Raw genomic sequence first — 17,860 nt, 5'->3', positions numbered from 1 at the left:
GAACCAGTAGGGACACAATATGGGGCCCCATCCCCATTACATATCTTTGAATTATTATTATTATTATTATGTTTGATTAGATTGACCCCAAGACCTTCCCCATCCTATGGAAGGCCAAGAGTCATAGCTTAGAATTCCACTTCAGATGTCCCTATTGGGAATTGAACTTGGGTCTCCACAGTGAGAACTAAGTGTTTTAACCAGTTAAGTTCAACCCCTTGGATAATAAGTTATTATTATTAACGATATAAATATTATTATTTATTACTTACCTTTGCCATTTTATTTATATTATTATTATTTTGCAATTATTATGAAAGTCAAACTTTAATAAACTACAATATATATATTTCTCATTTTATCAAATAAATTTGGTGATTATTAAATAAACTCACTAACACCTAAATTAATAATTTTTAATCAAATATCATTCAAATCAACCAAGTAACTGGAATCATAAAAATCATTAACTGACGTCGACGTAAAAATCAAATTGACTGAAATCAAATGCATAACATCAAATGCAAAACCAAATTCTCGACTCACTAAGCAAATCGCATAAACATGACATCACAAGGTGAATGGCAGTCAGGCCACACTGACGACACTCAAGCAACCATGCAAACCTAGAGGGTATGAGGGGGAACCAGTAACATCTTCGACCACAAATTTCCATTGGGAGAGGCACACTCACACCTGTCAAGCTAGGGGAGCTTGCACTCAGTTGCCTAGGAGAAATTGAATGCTTGTACCTGCAACCAAAACAATATACATGTGCATATATACAGATATAAAAACAAAACACTGCAAGCAGATAAGGGTAGGATATTGCAACAACGTAGGGCACTCACAAAGGAGTGATACATCATCGATCCTCCCCACAAGCAATCACACACAATGCAGAGAGTCATACATACAATCATCACATAATGAGTAAATCATCTAGGGGTTAGCATTTCCATTGCATGATAAACAAGATCAATACATCTATCAAAATACATGATAATCCAAAATACTAACATTATCTATGCATCAAATTACAACATAGAGCATAAAGAAATTAGTCGTCATCATAATAAGCATCTAAATCACATTAAGTCAAAATCATTCATAACATAAGCATAAATGTCAGGAATCATGGAATCATATAACATCTATTAGTAATCATCAAACCATGCATTGTCTATCAAGGATCATTAATGAAGCATACATGGAAACTAGAATATCATTCTAGCAACATGTAAATCCAATCAAGTCTTCCATGTCCATCATACGAAACAAAGGTCCAATCAAGTCTACAAAGGTGAAAAGGGAAATCTGCTCATAGATGGACACTACTACCTCATCTGAACAATCATCAAATAATGTGAATTCACATAATGCATAGCACTACGCTAAGCAAATAAAACGCCTAGCCTCCTAATCGTAATCTTCAACGTCCTTCAATGGCCTTAGCGAACTTGACACAAGTGTCGCATCAATTCTGTCCGAGGAGGGGCATTAAACCCTCCCCCCCTGGGTCCGACTTACTCCTGGAAGTCGCAGGGGTTAAGATACGTCAAGCATTTCTCAGTCCTAACGTTACTTGAGACATACATGATAACTAGTTCTACCTCAACATACTTATCAACAACCCATTCATTCTACCAAATATTGGGTTTCGATAACCATGTATTATTTAGTTCCTTCTTAACCAAAGGTGAGATTTTGAAATCTAAGTTCTTCATTTTTACCTTATTCGTCCAGTGAAAAAGCATTTCACAAGGGGCAGCAAACAACAATCCTTTTATTAGCTACTAAGTACGCACTAAATAATCGAGAGATTACTATGGTAACATCCTTTAGCAATTATTTGTGCATATATAGAAAGATAGATAGGCCCTTTTGCGCAACAATTCCTTCCTAGGCCGCTCCAAAATCGCTAAAGAGTCCATGTTTTAAGTCCAAGCGAGAGGGAAAATTTCTCAAAAGTGCACCTTTTTAGGCTAATTTTAGTCAATTCGACTTTAAGTTGAGTGACCTACTTAAAATTTATGGAATTTTGACACATAGAACACAAAATCTCCTCCACCATGCTTCCAACTCTGATTTACTTGGCTATTTAAGGCATCGTAGGTCTATCCAAACCCAAGAATTTATATCCTTGTTACATTCAAGGATTTATCGGTATATTATTTCATTGGCATAATTTTTTATCCATTTACTAAATATCATCACTACTCAACAACTATGCGAATCCAGTGTAACTCTCTACGGTGTTCTCCCTTGCACATGCTATCAGAGACCCGAAGGGGACATGATAGAAACAACACTTAACACATAACATGCTCACAATACAATCACATTTGGAATGGTCACCATATACAAAAGAGAGAAACAAAAAGGGAAAGTCCTTAAATCCAAAATCATGAAAAGAAGAAAAATTGTTGGCAAAATACAACCGAAAACGGATGTGGCAAGTGCCACTCAAAAGTAAATTGAAATGAAAAAAACTAGAAATTGGCAATCGGTTCCAAGTAAGAAAAGTCTCAAATCACATTACTCACAATAACGGAAAATTTAAAACCAAATAAACAATTCATTCAATCCACATCACGAGGTGACTAATGTTAGTCTCACCAAAGGGAGTAATCACTACACAACACTCAAGGGTCCTAGAGAGTGCACATCGTGCAACTATATCCTTGCCTAGCTTCCAATTCTCCTGGCTTCCTCTATGGTAATGTACCCCTTCTCCTGAGATCCACAGAATGCCTTTTAAAAAAAGAAGAAATGCAATGGTAAGCATAAAGGTTGGAGTGAGTTAGTACATCTAGATCTACACAACAGACACACACTCACCTCAATGTTGTTGTATCCACATGCTCTTAATGTCAGATTCTTTATGTTATGGAGTATGCATGCATGTTAAATTTCTCCATGGATATTTTAAGAGACGACACTCTTTCACCATTACGCTCTACACACAACTAACAACGCATAGACAATTGAATTTCCCTTCATAAATCATTAAGTATTGACCATCTTATCATTTGCGAATTCATACTCAGATAGAGAACTTAGTAATTCCTTTCAACTCAAATATTACTAGCTGATTTGCACTCCTCTAGGCTAAGCATCTACCGCTAATTAGCCTACTTCATCCATGAATGGTGCATTCATCCATTGCATCCATATCCTTAGAACCAATCACAATCATCTCTTTTCAGTAGCCTCCTTTTACTAAGATCTCATAAGGAATATTATTTACTCCATATCTCAAGTTAGGGGAAAGTTAGTGCAACACCACTCATACTATCATTCATAACAAAAATCAATTGTTAACATATCATTCATCTCTATACTCACGTTCATTCATCCCTCTATAGCCTAACCTCGCCAATAATGAGCAATAACCAAATCTCCCTCCTAGATCACAAACATACTCTTTCAACTCCTCCTTATCATAACTTGGCATGATCTCCAATGGCCAAGCTATGCTCTAGTTCTCTCGCATCTAATATGATCAAACTCATTCAACCAATCCAATTTTCTCAATATCCAATCTTTCCTTACTCAAGTTCATTACACATTAAATTCACTACTCTAAATCTCCACTCAACAATTTATGCTACAATGCCAATATTATCCGTACTAATCAAATCAGCCCTTTACCTCTTATGTTACCTTCACTTGGTCCCATCACCGTGGTCCTTAATTTTGTCCTTCCTTCTTATTCATTAACCAAAAAATCTCGTTGTACACTAATAGCAACAGTAGTCTCCTTAGTCACAACATAGCATCAAACGAAATACACATCATGCTTGTTGTCCTTGAGTCTCGATCAACTTGTATTAGCTTCAACGAAACAACCTCTGACCACCTTTCTAACTAAACCCTCCATCATGGCCAAAGATGTAAACATTTGCTTTGGATATCAACCGTTGGGATTTAGATAACAACTTGATAGCACAAAATTTTGTCATTCATAAATTTTACATAAAACATTATTAAGCTAATCGCTCCAGTGGAAACATACAAAACTTAGTCTTGAACATCATATCCAATTTTCGTGAACATCCAACGGTACAATAAAAAGTTATGCTTGATGTCCCAATACTATTTTAACTGTCCTAAAACAAGAAGAAACTATGGCACAGTCTACCTAGGGCATCAAATAACTTTGCCCATACAAAACTATTTGTTGCCAAATTAATTTCATATTAAAGTTCATATAATACACTATCAAAATTCAAAATATCATAATTTTTAATGGTTAAAAATAAAGTTATGATCAAACCCTTCTCACTAACCCTGTCATAGTAGGTTTCGAACAGTTTTTAGTAAAATAGCCATATCTTCCTCAATTCTTAACCAAATTAGGTCAGACAAAAAGCACTAGAAAGAAGATTCATAGACCTTTCCAACGAATATATCCTTCCCTCATGATGATTTCTCACGTGGCCATACCAAATGCTGCAACAAGATTGTTGCAAGGAAAATCTGGAAAGTGCAGTCCTTTAAATGCTCATGTTCGATTACAACTCCTTTGTGACAACTTTACAATACATTTTGTGCTTGACAACTTTTGCACTTTAACTCCAAACTTACTAAATCTTTGTATGGACACTCAAAACATCTTAATATGGACCCAAATAGACATTTCACATCCATTTCACCCTTCCTTGGGCATGTTCATATATTTTAACCTCCTTGACCCAATTAGAACTCAAATATGCAATTGAGCAGCTATACACTTGATTTATTTATGCTTTCAAAAATGATAAAACATAGACTTAGACCTCCTTTTCTATCATCTTTAATCTTCCATGGGAATATTGAAGTTGGAGTAATTCCCATCTTATAATGTAGTAAGCAATGGTGCCCACAGTATTTATCACTAAGGGTTTATGTGGCCTTTGAATCTTATGGACTTGTGTAGGTTCATTTCCGGTGTGGAATGGATCACTTGGAACTTGCTGCAAAGCTATTGCTTACTATGATGTGACTCCTCGAAATCCTGAGGACGATTATTCCTATGAGTCTTTATGCGACCGCTATGGCCACAGCCACATCATCTGCCTTTAGCAGGCATGCTTACTGGACAAGATGCAAGGCACACTATAAACCACTAATACAAGAAACTCAACAACATCTAGCAGGGATATAACTATTGGGCCATCCCAAGCTTAACTTCCATATAGCATAATTGGCTCACATATAACCAAAGTACCTAGTGTAGAACCCAGAAACTTGTGAGCTATGCTTTGATACCAAAGTGTAGCGATCCGCCACAACCCCAGGGAAAAACACTAACCTAAGCTACTAAAAGAGGACTTTTTTTTGTTGTTGTTCGAAAAGGTTCACTTAGCATTATTAAATGCTAATTACAATTAGTTGTTTTGATTAAGGAGTTAGATGTTATCATATAACAACCACTTGGAACAAGCGGTAACCTTACCGCGCACTCTACTCCTTTTCCCTGGGGTATATTGACGCCATTACTAGCATAGCCAAAGTTCAATCTATCATCAGATTGGTATACGCATGTCTTCTAGTAGGCATATGGTAACACTGCTGCTATAACACCTACCAAATGCGAGTACAAAGTATGGTCCAAGTTTACTAATGCACTAAACCATCATTTTCACATGTGATTTAGATGCATTAAGGTATGTATTATGTAATTCCATGATGAAAGGAGGTTCCAAGTTACATAAGAGGTTCTATCATTATCTTATGTGAGTGTTCACAATGTTGCCCTAACTTAAACTATGGATAGTTAGGTCCAATTTAAATGTTTAATATAACATACATGGTCTAATAAGACTTACTAAGGCATCCTTGTTAATAATTCGTTCATTTAGGAGGTCTAGATTAAATCCGTGTTATAGTATATTGTTATCCTTAAGAGTTTAATCCATTTGTCGCATGTTTAATGATTGTTTATATTGAAAGAATCCCTTAATGATTCTATACATGTGGAAGCTCATATGGAGGATAAGGAGTTTCGGTTGATATAAATGCCATTGCCGATTTCTAGTTTGAAGTTAATCATTTACTTCTCATAATAAAACCATATAAATGCATGCTTATGGCTAACTTTAATTTGCAATAACCATACAAGGTAGTACTTCTAATCAATTACAACTTGCTGATTTGATAACATAAAAGAGTGCAATGTAACTAGCATGCAATCCATTGAGATACTATAATCTGCATTATATCCTTCTAAACATCAAGTACCAATCCAGTTTCTCAAACTATTACAAGGCTCCAATATCTTTACATTAATTCATCAATGACTTAACCTTCAATATGAATTACAATACTAGAATCAAATACAAGATTACATCTCATGTCCCTATACAAAAAGATGACCATAAGGTCAATGTTATATGTCAAATACATAAATGAATATAGTACAATGCATAAAGATGCGAGACATCCAAGAATAGTTGCTCCAAGACTCTGAGAGATGAAAGAAGCGTTCCAAGCCACAAACAAGAAGAATGAACAGCAACAAAAGGGAAAACCCAATGGCGACAAAGCTCCAACCACTCGACCAAACGTGGAACCAACAAGGTTCCACCCCCGAGCTAGGAGATGTCACTGGGTCCCCCACATATGCTCTAAATCAGGATGGCACTCAACGTGAACTGACACAAACATGCAATGCAATCGACATACTCAATTACATATAAAGTACAAATGCAAGTCAACAAAGACTACCGGAGACCCGAACAGACGTAACCAATAAATGCAACATATGAGACTCATGTAGGAGGAGTGTCATCGCATGCCAAAACAAATGAACCAAGGCATCTAGCCTGGGCATGCGAAGCCATCTCAACCCCTGAGAGTTTCGAGGGAGGTTTGGCTTACTGTCTCCACGACCTTCTTATGCTTGTTACGTGCATACGCTCACGGGCTAAGTCATGAGGCATCATAAGATTTCTTATCTTATTAATTTTCCTATCTACCCATTCCCATTAATTCATTTAGTTTCTACTTATTAATTATAGAAAACCCTCGTGCGTCCAAAAGTCTGGATTCCATGCATCCTTACAAGGAACCTCATGAAATCCAACTCTCACGACTTTTGGCAAGCAGGAGAGCCCACTCCCCTACATGGACTCAAATACTCGAGAGGCTTAGTATGAAAACCAAAGATCATGTGCATTCAAGCATAAACATACATGCTCACAAAAAGCTTACTTGGTAGTAAAAGAATAACATCACACATAAGAAAGAACGAGCCTCTTGGACAAGATACTAAAACCAATCAAAGATGGATTGCTGCAATTAAAATACATATCTAGCAGTGTCTCCACACATGTTATCTCTCCGACAGTCAATTGGCAACTACCTCGTGGCATGGGTCCTCACGAGGGTGCATAAGAAGACATCATTAAAGAACTCAAATTGTGACAAAAACACAATTTAAACTCAAAGCGAACAACAATTTACAACCAAAAAGGGCCTCCGGATAGCAAGATCCATTATGACACTAAGTGCGACATTAAAAGAAGAAGGTCAGCAAAAGTCATACTATTGCCCTATGTATAACTTGGGTTCCAGTTTAAAAACAACCACATAAATACATATAACTCGTCATGTAAGAATTGGAAATAAGAAGAATTGCAAATTATGAGAAAATACATGTATTATAGTTGATTATGGAAGAATAGAACATCAATTAAAATGGACTTGAATCAACTCAGATTTATGTGTAAAACATCATTAATCCGTCTATGTCTTAACTTTCCAGTTTCGAGTTATTCTGGTTTAATCATTCGTTTTTAAGTTTCAACATTTTGTACATGTTGATAGTCTTCCAAATTCTTTCTTAAAATCTATGTTTTCTTGTTTTCCAAACTTCATTTCATGTTCTTCATTATTTTTCTATATGCTGCTAGTTTTCTATTTGTCTTTAAGTCTGTAGTTTTCTATTTCAAAATATTAAATTGTCATATTTATTACTGCTGAAATAATGTTTCTCAGTCCACATTATATTGTGGGTTCATATATACATATAAATATATATTGTTGTTTTAGACTTGTCTCAGCCTTACCACATAACTGTGGATTTATTTTTTTGTTAATCATTATTTAACTATTGGCAAAGCGCAATTTTTTTTTGGCATATCGTATTATTTGACTATTGGGTGCTATGTACCACCCATACCACGGGTCACAACAATATATAAACAAAAGAATCGAGCAGCATAAAATACTGCTCAAAGCATTTAAGCTTTTAAAACAACAACACTATATAAAGGAAATTTAAATGAGATATATATGTAAATATATAAATCTCTCTGCTGAGTATAATAAAACACAACAGAGATTTATATATATGCATATATACACAAATCTCTCTGCTGAAAAAACAATATACAACAGAGAATAACATATAATAAATTTATATGTATTATTATCTTCTGTTGTTAGAAATTTAACAACAGATATAATAATGCATATAAATTTTCCTGTAGACGCCATTAATCCCAAAATAAAATTGGGCATAAACAAAGAATTTCTACCCAGAACTTCCAACAAGGGCACAATTACAATTTTTTTTTTTTTTTTTTTTGTCATATGCACAATCTGGAAAGGAAATTTGCAATAATACTAATCATAGTAAACACATAATATCATTTAATCTTAATAAAGAATCTGGGCAAGCAAAATACACATCCAGATTGCTCATTTTAAAATCCCAAAATAATTTTTAAATGAATATGATAAATCATTTCCCTTCCAACAACAAATTTCTTCATTCATTTTCAATTTCCAATCAATTTCTAAAATTCAAAAAGAAGAAAATAAGGAAGAATAAAAATTCCCCAACCTTTTCCAGAATTATGGGCAAATTAATTGGTGTTGGAGATGCAGAAAAATCTTCCAAATCCTCTCCCAACCAGCAATGCCCCTCAATCCAGCAGTGAAGAATCAACAAATAAATCCCAATGATGAAATGAGAAAAATTCCTTGCTCCAAAATTCCAGCTGAAGAGAAAAAAAATTTGCCAAAAAAAAAAGATCCCCTTCAGAATGCATCGGAAGAAGTTTTTATTCTCCCCCCAAATTGCAAAAAGGCTCTAGCCTCCATTTTCTCTAATCAGATTGGAGAATTCAATATTTTTATATTTCATTCTCCTACCAAACAATTCATGGGAGAATGAAATTCATTTTCATTTCCAATTTTATTTTATGCATTTAACCTTTGCACTTTATTATTTTATTTTTCATGCTATTATTATTATATTAATATTTGCATGCCCACTATTTAATTGAATAAGTTATTATTATTAACGATATAAATATTATTATTTATTACTTACCTTTGCCATTTTATTTATATTATTATTATTTTGCAATTATTATTAAAGTGAAACTTTAATAAACTACAATATATATATTTCTCATTTTATCAAATAAATTTGGGGATTATTAAATAAACTCACTAACACCTTAATTAATAGTTTTTAATCAAATATCATTCAAATCAACCAAGTAACTGAAATCATAAAAATCATTAACTGATGCCGACATAAAAATCAAATTGACTGAAATCAAATGCATAACATCAAATGCAAAACCAAATACTCGACTCACCAAGCAAATCGCATAAACTTGACATCACAAGGTGAATGGCGGTCATGCCACATTGATGACACTCAAGCGACCATGCAAACCTAGAGGGTATGAAGGGGAACTAGTAACATCTCCGACCACATATCACCATTGAGAGAGGCACACTCACACCTGTCAAGCTAGGGGAGCTCGCACCCGATTGCCCGGGAGGAATTGAATGCTTGTACTTGCAGCCAAAACAATGTACATGTACATATATACAAATATAAAAACAAAACACTGCAAGCAGTAAGGGTAGGATATCAAAACGACGTAGGGCACTCGCAAAGGAGTGATACGTCGTCAATCCTCCCCATAAGAAATCACACACAATGCAGACAGTCATACATACAATCATCACATCATGAGTAAATCATCTAGGGGTTAACATTTCCATTGCATGATAAACAAGATCGGTAAAGCTATCAAAATACATGATAATCCAAAATACTAACATTATTTATGCATCAAATTACGACATAAGAGCATAAAGAAATCGGCCATCATCATAATAAGCATCTAAATCACATTAAGTCAAAATCACTCATAACATAAGCATAAATGTCAGGAATCATGGAATCATATAACATCTATCAGTAATCATCAAACCATGCATTGTCTATCAAGGATCATTAATGAAGCATACATGGAAACTAGAATATCATTCTAGCAACATGTAAATCCAATCAAGTCTTCCATGTCCATCATACGAAACAAAGGTCCGATCAAGTCTACCAAGGTGAAAAGGGAAATCTGCTCATAGATGGACACTACTACCTCATTTGAACAATCATCAAATAACGTGAATTCTCATAATGCATAGCACTACGCTAAGCAACTAAAACGCCTAGCCTCCTAATCGTAATCTTTAACGTCCTTCAATGGCCTTAGTGAACCTGACACAGGTGTCGCATCAATCCAGTCTAAGGAGGGGCATTACACGATCTACATTTCATCCTTTGGATTTTCTAGAGGAATCTCTTGGCGGAGGCCGACCTTGTTCATTTTTCATGTTAGGTCTTGTTCTTTGGGTTTTTGATCCCTTTTGGGCCGATTGGATCCTTTGGATCATTATATATATATTTGTAATCATGCTTTAGAATGTAATCAATTAGAATCAATTAGAGTATCAGATAGATAGACTATGCCTAGAAGCTAGATCTTTCGATTCAAGGTCCCAGTTGTGACCTATTCTACCAGGCCTGTGTGTTGGTATGTTGTAACCTAGTTTTTATCGGTTGGATGTACTCAAATTCCATACAATAAAACTATCCAGGTTCTGCATTGCCTCCATCATATCTGTGTGTTTTTGTTGTGTTTACTCTTGCTGATAGGTCTGGATTGATCTCCTTGAGGTTTCTCCTCACCGGTGACTGTTTCAAGTGGTATCAGAGTGAAGTTTTATTTCGGAAGTTGCGTGTCCTAAATTTTGTTGTAGGGTGGCAAATTGCAGATCCGACCTGCAATTGTAGAGGACTAGTGTGAATTGTTGGCGCAAAGAGGAACTAGGAATGGAGTGTGTGGGAATGCAAACCCTGTTGTGATGGAGATGTTAAGAGGAATAGCAGCTTGGTTAGAAGCCATGGAGACAACCCAGAGAAGAGGCTGACATATTGAAGATGTAAGTGAAGATGAAGGAGAAGAAGCTCCGACATAACAAGTAAACCTACCAGCGGTTGACCCAGATGAAGAAATGTTTTTAAGGGTTTTAAGTAGGGCAAACACTAAACCTCATTTTACCCCATCGAAATATGATGGGAAGTTAAATTCGGATGAATTGATGGATTGGATCTCGGAATTGGAGAAGTATTTTGATTTTGAAAACATTGCAAAAGAGAGGAAGGTGAAATATGCCTATACCTGGTTGAAAGGTCGTGCATCTCTTTGGTGGGAGCATTTGCAAGTTGATAGACAAAGAAGAGGTAAAGAAAAGATTAAGACATGGGATCAGATGATTGCTAAGTTGAAATCAAAGTTTGTCTTGACGAATTATCAAATGGATTTGTTTCGGAAGTTTCAGAACTTGAGACAGAAGGAATCTAGTGTGAAGGAGTACACCGAAGCATTTTACAAGTTGAACATCAGATCTGGACATGTTGATGATGAAGTTGAACAAATTGCAACATATTTGAACGGATTGTGGATGTCTATACAAGATGAACTCGGTGTGATCAAATTGGAGAGTGTTGAAGAGGCTTACCAGTATGCACTAAAGGCTGAAGAGAAATTGAATAAAACACATGAGCAAATACAGAGAGGTAGAGGTGGAAGCTTTATCGAAGGAAGATTTCAAGGAGGAAGAAGGACCAGTACAGATCAAAACAAGGACAAGGAAGTGAGAAAAGAAGGTAATTCATACCCGAAGGATGATAGAAATTTCTATCGGAGGAGAGAACCAGATGGTTACCGTAATGAGAACTTTGGAAGACAAGACAAGAGGACATTTAGAGGAACTTTCTTTAAGTGTGGAGGAGAAGGACACCGTGCATTCAAATGTAAGAAGACAAAGGTTACCGGAAGAACAACAGTGCTGGAAGAAAACCCCACCGGATGAAACAATAAACTAGAAGATGGAGAATTGTTGATGATGAGGAGAGCTTTGTGTTATGTCGGAGGAGATGAGGAACCCTTGCAGAGGAAGAATTTGTTCAAGACCAGATGTAAGGTATTCAGTAAGTGTTGTACAATTGTTATTGATAGTGGTAATTCAGATAATCTTGTTTCAGAAGAGATGGTGAATAAGTTGAAATTGGAGAGATTGAAACACAGTAAGCCTTATCAGATAGCATGGATTCAGGATGAACATAAGTTGTAAGTAAGTGAACAGTGTTTGGTAAAATTAAAAATTGCGAATTATCATGATGAAGTTTTGTGTGATATTATGCCTATGGATATTTGTCATCTTTTGTTGGGAAGACCTTGGTAGTTTGATAGATAGGCAATACATGATAGAAGGAAGAATACATACACTATTATGGCCAATGGGATGAAGAAAACCTTGTTACCTCTGGAGGACCCTTTGAAGAATGAAGTCTGTACTAATTCTTGAATTTGTTTAGCAGATGGAAGGAAATTCATGGATGGATTGAGACATAAGAATGTCTGTTTTGCCTTAATTCCTAAGAAGACTGAGAGACTGGAACCAAAAGAAGAGCACTTGGAAGAGATAAGAGATTTGCTGACAAAATATGACGCCGTCATTTCAGATAATGTACTTGATGGATTGCCACTTGATAGAAGTATTAGTCATTGCATGACTTGATTCCTGGAGCTAGTTTGCCTAACAAAGTTGCACATTGGTTGACACCGACAGAGAATGAAGAACTAAATAGACAAGTGCAGGAGCTATTGAAAAAGTTTTGATCAGGGAGAGTCTAAGCCCTTGTGTAGTACCGACATTATTAGCACCTAAGAAGAATGGAGAATGGAGGATGTGTACTGATTCAAGAACAATAAACAAGATCACAGTGAAATACTGATTTCCTTTGCTTAGGATGGATGACATAATGATTGTTTGAGTGGATAAAAATACTTTACAAAGATAGATTTGAAGAGTGGATATCATCAAATCAGGATCACAGTAGGTGATGAGTGGAAGACATCATTTAAGACAAATGAAGAACTATATGAACGGTTGGTGATGCCTTTTGGGTTGACTAATGCATCAAGTACTTTCATGAGGTTGATGAATGAGGTATTGAAGAAATTATTGGGTAAGTTTGTTATTGTGTATTTGGATGACATTTTGATTTTTAGTAGAACAAAAGAGGAGCATTTGTTGCAGTTAAGACAAGTGTTATAGAGGTTGATAGAAGAAAAATTGTTGATCAATATCAAGAAGTGTACTTTCATGAAGGATGAGTTAGTCTATTTAGGATTTGTGATATCTGAGGATGGTTTGAAGATGGACCCTGAGAAAGTGAAAGCCATTGTTGAGTGGCCTACACCAAAAAGCATTGGGGAGGTAAGATCATTTCATGGATTGGCTAGTTTTTACCGGAAATTTATCAGAAATTTTAGTTCAGTTTGTAACCCTATGAATGAGACCATGAGGGGAGATCGAAAGGAATTCAAGTGGACCACCAGAGCAAACAAAAGTTTTAAATTGTTGAAGCACAAAGTGATTGAGAAACATGTGTTAGCCTTACTGGATTTCAATAAGGTATTTCAAGTGGATTGTGATGCAAGTGGAACAACAATAGGAGCAGTCTTAAGTCAAGAAGGGAGAGCAATAGCCTATTTCAGTGAGAAATTGAATAATGCCCGGAAGAGATATTTAGTGTATGAGAAAGAGTTTTATTGCATAATTCAAGCCTTGAAGAAATGGACACTGTGTGAGCTTGAATTTCATCCTTAGAATGTTACCTGTAATAAGTTAGTTTCACAAAATACAATGGAAATGCATACAGGAAATCCAAAAATCCACAAATGAAACTACATGAAATACATACTAAAATAAAACATCATTTTACCTTCATGGCTTATGTCTCATTGTGTCCTAACTCCACAGTTCCTGGTTGCAGATGGTGTGCTCTCAGACAATGCACTGTTGGCTTCCAAGATGGCATATGAAGAATGGACTGATAACTTGTAGTTAACCGATACTATGATATGCAAATACTACATGGTTATGCTAAATGATATTATATGATAACTGCTATTTGCTTCAAAACTAAAACTCACAGATGCATATGATTAGCTTGCAGAATGCACTTGAAGTCTCTTGAAGTCTAACTCTCTCTCAACTGAAGCTCTTGATTTTATAGACTTTGAGAGGATGAGATGATGTGGCTTAGATCAACGGTCATGATCAAATCTATAGATTTGGATGGTTGTGAGAAAAGGTGAAGGTTGAGAGAAAGGGGGAAGGAGAAGACAAGTGTCACTCATCTCACCTTGACTGGGTTGTTGACTGAGGGAATCTAGGGATGGTTGGAGGAAATTTAGGCATGAGAGGACAAGTGGACTCAAGTCCTTCCTAAGATGTAGGGGGTGTTGGAGAGAATATAGGAAATGGTTATGAAATATGTGTACGTACACAATTTTCATTAAGTTTGGAAGTTGAAGATAAATGATTAATTAATATTTAAGAATTATTAATTTCCTTAGCCACATGTTTGATGAGTTGGCAAAGGGAAGATGAAGTGGAGATGGAAGGGTGAGTCGGATAAGGGATTAAATAATTTAGAAATTATTTAATATTTAAAACTATAGGATAGGAGAATAACTATTAAATATTGTATATTTAATGGTTTGGAGAAGATAATTAAATATTAGATATTTAATTAACTTGGTTAGAGGAATAATTAAATATTAGATATTTAATTAACTTGGTTAGAGGAATAATTAAATATTAGATATTTAATTAATTAGAAGAATAGAATAGATGAATTAATTAATTAAAAATTAATTAATAGAAAGACGTGAAAATGAATTAAATAAATTAATCTTTTCAAATTAATTATATAATAGAAGAATAATTATTAAATAAATATAAAATATTTATTTAATTGCTCATAGCCAATTTTAGGTGTATACATTTTGCCCCTCTTTGAAATGATGTGAAAACAACATTATTTCAAAGATTAAATCAAGTCTCGAAAATGCCTGATAGAGATTGAAAATCCTGATTGTGTGCCCCAGATACTGATTTTTGGATATTGATTTGATGATGATGCCCCCACGAGAGATCGTTTGTGCATTAAAGGCATGGATGATCTCTTGATAGAAGAGGAATGTTATATGAAAGATAGATAAATGAATAGATTGCAGATTGATAAGATTGATTGGTTTGAGATCAAGTCTGGTTTCAGGAAGGATACATCCTGTATGAGACAAAAGATGATCAAAACGTCTGGTTTCAGGAAAGATACATCTTGTATAAGACATGATAAATGATCAAAACATCTGGTTTCAGGAAAGATACATTCTATATAAGACTTGATAGATGATAGTTGAATGAACGATGAAGATATTAAATTGAAGAATGATTCCATTGGATGATGATGTTGGTGCAGGTGATTCAGGTGTTAGACCCACAGGCTCGAGAGGCAATCATGATTCTTGACTTGATTTGTATTGATGAGGCATTTGTACTTTGATCTGATCTCATTGTATACTTGGACTTTATTATTTTATGATGATCTATATGCAGACATGGATTCTATATGATGATGATGATTTATATGCATGTTATTCTATTTGATGATGATCTATATGCTTTGATTATATGGATGATTGTATGTATGTTATTCTATTTGATGATGATACTTCATATGATGATGCAATGATAAATGCTTTTGTTGATTTTCGATGATCTTGGATGCAAATGGAAATGATTTCTAACTTAAATGATGCAAATATACTGATCTATATGGAATGCAAATGAATGATTGATTTGCTTTTGATTTATGATTATGTAAATGCAAATGATCTATATGAATTATTTTTGAGTTTTTATGTAATGTTTATGATGATAAATGGAATGCACGATATTAAATGCAAACTAATGCAATGATAAAAATGATTCTAAGAAATGAATGCACTTATAATGATTAAATGTAAATTGTTTTTGTTTGTCCAAGTATACTCAATCTTTATTTATGACCGTTGATCTGTTTAATGAAATGATATGCTTATAATGCAACTGACAAATGAATGCTTATAATGCAGATGAATAATGAGCTAATGAAATGATCTAACTAAAAATGGTACTGCCATTCTTCATATGCGATCTTGTAACAATGCTTGATTTCATCATTGAGCTTTAAAATGTTGTAAGAAAATACAAGCAACTTGACATAAAGATTCAAGATGACCTGAGTATTCCTTACATGGATTTTGATATAGCAAGTTAATACAAGCAACTTGATATAATGGATCAAGCTGACATGAGTATTGCTTGCAGAACAGACAACGATTATCTCCTTTCATGCATGACTTGTAACGTCCTCCTTGATCTTTTGTCGATCATATCCTTAGACAAGTACATACTTTAGTAAGAGATAAACCACAGGCAACAATCAAAGAAAATAATATGCCCCATCATAGCTTCTCTAGTCATGGACATCCTTGAGTTGCCTAGAGTACATGATTAGCAATAAAATCAAGATATAAACATTGAACCTTGTATGTCATTCACATGTTCTAATGGTCATTAACTGATATAATCATCTTAATGAATGATCTTTGATAATCCTTTATAGCTTGCTGGTTGATTCTTCATTTTCTAAGTTTGACGATTCAGTTGTTATGAAATGCCTTGATTTTTGTTGCTTTGTTGCTTTTTATCTGGTTCAAAACCCTAGATGTTTTTGGTTTTTCTAAGTTTTTTGAATGTTTTGGATTTTTCAAGGTTCAAAAGATCACCTTAGCAAAAGGAATTTGGATTTTGCCCCTAGTAGAAACAAAAATTATTATGGATATATGAATTGATCAAGATCCAAACCACGACGGGATACAAATGCAGATTGATCAATGCTGATAAAATCTAAGATAGTGACTACAACAAGTATGTCAAAGACTGGTTAACTGTTGGTAAGCTGCATATTTCTTGCTAAATGGTTCAGAGCAATGGATGCGAAAGACGTTTTGGATAAGCTAGCAATAGATAGCAATGATAGATGCGATAGGATGGAGTGGAAAGGTGCGCAAAGCGATCTCATGGATGGAGGAACTCACTTTTTAGATAGCGCCTGTTTACCAGGTTTTCACCATCTAAATTGCATTTTTTTTTTTTTAATATGCTTTTTATTGATTTTTTCAAGACTTTATATGCTTTTTATTGATTTTTCAGGACTTTATATCTCAAGCATATAATTTCTTGAGATGGATAGAATTGATAGGCTCATCAAACCAATCACCTTCAGGAGTAGATAACTTGTATGCTCCTAATCCATATGTTGCTACTATGACAAAAGGTCCTAGCCAATTTGGTTCAAATTTTCCCTTCTTTTCTCGGTCTTGCTGATTTCTCAGATTCTCCCTTAGAGCTATATCTCCAATCTGGAAAATACGCGGCTTGACTCTGTGGTTATAGCTTCTTGCCATTCTTTGTTGGTATACTTTCAAATGTTCTGTTGCATTTTGGCGACGTTCCTGAATCAGTTCTAGTTCTTGGAGTCAAGAAACTCATTGTTCTTCTTCTAGTATAGGTAATATAGCTTCTGTTCCATAGACCAAACAATATGGAGTTGCCCCTATTGGAGTGCGGACACTAGTTCGGTATGCCCAAAGAGCAAAAT

The sequence above is a fragment of the Cryptomeria japonica genome, chromosome 8 (genome assembly GCF_030272615.1).
Source record: "Cryptomeria japonica chromosome 8, Sugi_1.0, whole genome shotgun sequence".
Classification (NCBI taxonomy): domain Eukaryota; kingdom Viridiplantae; phylum Streptophyta; class Pinopsida; order Cupressales; family Cupressaceae; genus Cryptomeria; species Cryptomeria japonica.
The sequence above is the reverse complement of the archived record's forward strand: the minus strand, read 5'-3'. Positions refer to the sequence as shown.